The sequence below is a fragment of the Notechis scutatus genome, chromosome 1, assembly GCF_049901735.1.
Source record: "Notechis scutatus isolate UNSWTSFEM ecotype Mainland chromosome 1, rNotScu1.2, whole genome shotgun sequence".
NCBI lineage: Eukaryota > Metazoa > Chordata > Lepidosauria > Squamata > Elapidae > Notechis > Notechis scutatus.
The window spans coordinates 340,629,783-340,635,782 of NC_142009.1; the positions used below are offsets into that span (position 1 = coordinate 340,629,783).

Below are 6,000 nucleotides of genomic sequence, written 5' to 3' on the forward strand. Positions count from 1 at the left end.
ACTCTTAATGCCTTTTTGGCTATGTAGTTGCAGTGGGCTCTAGCACTTAGATCATTAGAGGTGAGTATTCCAAGGTCCTTTACAGAGCTTGGGTCATCAACAAGTTCTTGACTATTCAGCTTGTATTTTATTTTCTGATTTTTTTTGCCAATATGTAAGACAGAGCATTTATTTGTTGAGATTTGAAGTTGCCATTTGTTTGACCATTCAGATACATAGTCGAGATCTTTTTGAAGGGTAGCAGTATTGTCTGTGGTATTGAACAGCTTTACATCATCAGCGAAGAGAACGCAATTGCTCTTAATATGATCACAGAGGTCGTTTATGTAGAGTATGAAGAGAGTTGGTCCTAGAACACTGCCCTGGGGGACACCACTATTGACAGGTACTGGATTTGATAGGACGCTCCCGATTTTGACCATTTGTTGTCTGTTTGACAGGAATGCTTCTATCCAGTTATTCAGTTGTCCAGAGATACCATAGGATTTTATTTTTAGGAGTAGTTTGTCGTGTACCACTGAATCAAAGGCTTTACAGAAGTCTATGTAGATTGCGTCTATTGCTTTGCCCTGGTCGAGTTGTGTCGTCCATATGTTTTTGCAGTGTAAGAGTTGCAGATTACAGGATAGTTTTTTCTGAAACCAAATTGTTTATTGGAGAGTAGGTTGTTTGTCTCTAAGTGGAGGGTAATGGATTGGTTAATAATTGATTCCATGACTTTACAGGTGACCCAGCATAAGGAGATTGGTCTGTAATTTTCAACTAGGCTTGGGTCTCCCTTTTTGAAGATGGGGATGACTGTGGCTTGTGACCATAGGATTTAACTTTGTTCGTAACTTGAATTTTCAATAGGTCTGCCAGCTCTTCTCTTTGTCTTAACAACATATTCTTTGTCAAAATCTTTTTGTCTTTATTTATTTTCAAGCCAGCCATCTCACCATACATCTCTATCTTTTCCAATAGTTTTAAAGCTGTCTCTAGAGGATCTTCCAAAATAAAAACCAAGTCATCTGCAAAGGCTTGCAATTTAAATTCCTCCTTTTTAACTTTCATTCCTTTTATGTTTGTGTCCTCTCTAATATTTCTATTTAACACTTCCAAAGTCAATATAAATAACAAAGGAGATAATGGGCATCCTTGTCTTGTACCTTTTTAATATTAATAGAATCTGTAAATTCTCCATCTATCATTACTTTTGCCGTTTGCTTATAATATATGGCTTCTATTGCTTGGATAAATTTTCTAGCAAAGCCCATCTGTTCCAATAATAATAACATAAATCTCCAATTCACATTATCAAATGCCTTTTGGGCATCTAAGAATATCAAAGCCATTTGTTTTTCAGGGTGCGCCTCGTAATATTCCAATGTGTCCAGGATTACCCTCATATTGTCTTTAATTTGTCTCTTTGGTAAAATCCATTCTGATCAGGGTGAATAAAGTTATTTAAGTATTTTTAAGCCTCTCTGCCAAGATTGAAGCAAAGATTTTATAATCTGCATTCAATAAGGAAATAGGTCTATAGTTCTTAATTTGTAATGGGTCAACCCCTTCTTTTGGTATAAGTGTAATATAAGCTTCTGACCATGTTTTAGGTATTTTCTTGTTTATTATAACTTCATTCATGACTTCTAACAGTGAAGTGCTCAACAATTCTTGTAATGTTTTATAAAATTCTGCCGGGAGACCATCTGGTCCTGGTGCTTTTCCATTATTCTGTCTGTTAAGTGCTTCGGTTAGTTCCATCATTGTTATAGCACCTTCTAACATTTTCCCAGTTTCATCAGATATCTTAGGTAGGTTAGCATTTTGTAAATACTGTTTAATTTTTTCCTCATCAAGATCCTCCTGTTTATATAATTGTCCATAGAAGTCTCGAATAACTGCCTTTTTCTCTTTATTACCATAACAAATTTGACCTTGATCGTCTATTAACTGTAATATTTTCCTTGATTCTTTCTCTTTTCTCAATTTATATGCTAGCCATCTACCTGGCCTATTTGCATCTTCAAAATAGTTCTGTTTAGCACTTCTAATTTTTTGTGCCAGTTCTTCTTTCTCTACTTGATCCATTTTATGTTTGATTATATCCATTTTGAGTTTAACATCTTTTTTTCTGTGGCGTTTTCTGTAATTCTTTTTCCAGTTTTTTATGGTCATCTTCTAGAGCTTTAATCATTTGCCTCTTCCTAATGTTCTTTTTCTTTGTATAGTCTATTATTAATCCTCTTGCATATGCCTTCATTGTATCCCAAACATTCTGTATTGAAGTATCTTCTTTTTATTTTCATTAAAGAAGAAGGCCAATTCTTTTCCATCCATTGTGTAAAGTTTTTTTCCTTTAAAATGGTATTGTTTAATGGCCATCTAGATCTTCTTTTTTGTCCTTTCCATTTAACTGTCATTGGATTGTGGTCTGCCCACGTACTTGTTTCAATATTTGTTTCTTGAATATTAGATAGTAATTCTGTTGATGTCCAAATCATATCTATTCTGGACCATGATAAATGTCTATTGGAATAAAAAGTGTATTGTTGAATTTTAGCATTTGTTTCTCTCCATATATCTTTTAAGTTTAATTCATCTGTCATTTTAAAAAAGGATTTAGGGAGAGTCTTCCTATTTTGTCGTGTTGCTTTTGCTGTATAATCCAGTTTATTGTCTACAATTCCATTGAAATCTCCCATCATAAGTATATTAACATAGTCCAGTCCAATTATTTTCATGTGTAAGTTTTTATAGAATTCTTCTTGTTTATCATTCGGGGCATAAATTGCAACCAAGGCGTTTTTGTATTATTATCCACTATTTCAACCATTAATACTCTTCCGTCTTCATCGGTATAAATCAGTTTTGCTGGAATGGTTTCTCTAATATACAAAACCACTCCTCTTTTCTTACAGTGAGTCAGAGAAGTAAATATTTTCCCTAATTTTGATCGTATAATAATTGTTCGTGTTGTTTTTTTAATGTATACTTCTTGTAGACAAATTATATCAAATTTTAGCTTCTCTAATTTGTGAAAAGTTTTTCTTCTTTTGGTAGCTGAATTCAGTCCATTTATATTCATGGAAATCAGTTTTTTTTCCTCCATGGTTATGCTTTATATTTAGGTCTAACAGCTCTCGTGGATCTTACTTCACATTGTTCTTTGGTCTCCACTTGTCCACCTATTGCGCCTTCTTCTTTTCCCGTTCCCATTTCGTCCTCTTCAAATTCAGTTAAAATGTTCTCTTTTTCTACCTCCATTTCTCTTCTTTCGAAAAATTCCTTGTGGAATGTTTCTGCTTTCTCAGTTGAATCAATTCTGTGTCTCTGTTCTTGCCATGTAAACATTAATCCTTCTGGAATCAGCCATCTATAATTCACCTCTTTTTTCAATAGTATTTTGGTCAAAAATAGATATTCTCTTCTAATCTCTCTCACTTTTCTGGGTACTTGTTTTAAAACCACAATCTCTTTAGCATCATCAAGGTTGGTTTTGGTCAGGCTGGTCACCTCAAACTCAGCAACAAGATTCACCCCTTACTTTGGGACAAATCCAAACAACTCGCTGTCTGGAGAGCCGAAACACAGACCACCCTCAAGACAGACACACACACCAACAAACTCAGAAAACTACAACAACGCCAGAAACCAACTCCTCCCCCCTCACAGCCACACATGAAACAAACAGTGCACAACATCTCAGACAAGATCCTCACCGAAGCCGAAACCAAGGTCCTTTCAAAAGGATTCAACTTTGCTGTCGCTCCCAAACACATCCCCACAGAAACCATCATATGCAGAGTTGAAACCAGCCTGACCAAAACCAACCCTGATGATGCTAATAGAATCAGACTCGAAATCACCAACATCCTCTGCACTAGCAAACCACCCAAAAGCAACTTATCCAAAGAAGAACAAACTGCACTACTTAACCTGAAAGAAGACACCAGCATAATAATCCTACCAGCAGACAAAGGGCAACGCGACAGTGGTTATGAACACATCTGACTACCAAACCAAGTTAACCAACCTACTCCTACACCCAACATACAAACCCCTAAAGACAGATCCCACCACCTACCTAGAAAAAACCACCAGATCCAAAATAAAAGCCTCCCCCATCAGTGAAGAAATCCAGCAAAGAATCATACCCAGAGAGAAATCATCCAGAAACCCCAAGCTTTATGGTCTCCCCAAGATACACAAAGAAGGAACTCCACTTAGACCAATAGTCAGCTCCATAGGCTCACCTCTACAAAACCTAGCCAAATTTCTCGCCAAACAACTACAGCCCTATGCAGAATCCATCAACTCATATGTCAGAAACTCATTCCAGTTCATCGAGATCATAAAGAAACAAAACTTACAACCCAGCGACCTACTAGTGAGCTTCGATGTCATATCCTCTTCACCCAAGTGCCAAAAAGAAGCCTTGACAGCCATCCAAAACAAAAAGAACCCCCAGCACATCCTAGATCTGACCAACCACTGTCTATCCAATACATACTTCACCTACAACGGACAAAAATACAAACAAATAGAAGGAGCACCCATCGGATCACCCCTCTCACCTGTCATCGCAAACCTCTACATGGAACACTTTGAAACACAAGCTCTAGAAAAATATGATCACAACCCAAACTCTGGCTCAGATACGTAGATGACACCTTCATAATCTGGCCACACGGGAAAGAAAAACTGAACAACTTCCTCACACACCTCAACAGCCTACACCCCAAAATACAATTCACCATGGAAACAGAAGCTAACAATCAACTTCCCTTCCTAGATGTCTTGGTATACAAAAACCCAATGGCTCCCTAGGACACACCATCTACCAGAAGAAAACACATACAAACCGCTATCTACATGCACTCTCACACCACCACCCAGCACAGATCAATTCCGTAGCTGAGACACTCATCTCCAGAACAAAATGCTTAGCTGATGAACAACACCTAAAACCGAACTAAACACTCTCACCAACGTACTAACAGCCAATGGATTCCAAAGAAAGAAGATTACCCACCTAATCCAAAAAGAAACCCCAACCAAAAATCCAAGACAGAGAACAAGAGAACGACAAAGCCCTCCTCCCATATATAAAAGGCACTACAGACAAAATCAGCAAGATCCTCCAAAAACACAACATTAAAACAGCATTCTGCACAAACAGAAAAATATCCACCATCCTAAGAAACCCTAAAGACGAAATCGAGTTAGAAAGCCAAGGAGTATACGAAATCCCTTGCACTGCCTGCCCCACCACATACATTGGACAAACTAACAGAAGAATAAGTGCACACGTTGAAAGAACATAAGAACTCAATCAAAAAGAAGAACGACCTCTTCCCTGGTCCAACACCTCAAAGCCACAGGACATGAGATTGACTTTAAAAATACCAGAACTATCGCCAAAACCAAACACTTCAACAACAGAATAATCAGAGAAGCCATAGAGATAGAAAACGCCCACACAGCATGAATAAAAGAGACGACACCTCCCGCTTACCAGCCATTTGGAAACCCGCCCTCATGAACAGGCAGTACCTAACATGATGAATGACATCAGACCCACACCCACGAGGCCATACAAGATGCCACCACCACACTTCCACGTAAAAAGCAGACTCACACCCACACAGAAGATGAGACACGCACCACAGACCAGAATCCGCACTGCAGCTGCATCACTACCCACTTCAAACCCCTCTGAGCCATACATGAAGTGAACTAACCCCACCATGAAGATGCAGCACGACCACGAAGTCGAAGCCAAACAGCAAGATCACAGCTCACCAGCTCAAATCCCCGGTAACTAAGACCAACCTGAGCACAACCAAGCCCCACCTGAACAGAACACACCTCCAGCCAATCAGAACATGGCCAACCCCCAACCAATCAGAACACAGCCAAACCCCCAACCAATGAGAACACACCCCCACCCAATCAGAACACAGCCAAGCCCCCACCCAATCAAGTCACACCCCACTAGCAGTTAAAAGGAAGAAG

The 6,000-nt window shown here is 38.7% G+C and overlaps 1 protein-coding gene across 1 annotated transcript in view; it reads right to left on the minus strand.

Annotated features, from left to right (window-relative positions):
- LOC148133632 (vomeronasal type-2 receptor 26-like) overlaps nucleotides 1–6,000 on the minus strand; it is a 33,059-nt gene that overhangs the window by 8,977 nt on the left and 18,082 nt on the right. The gene's annotated exons all lie outside the window — the stretch shown is intronic.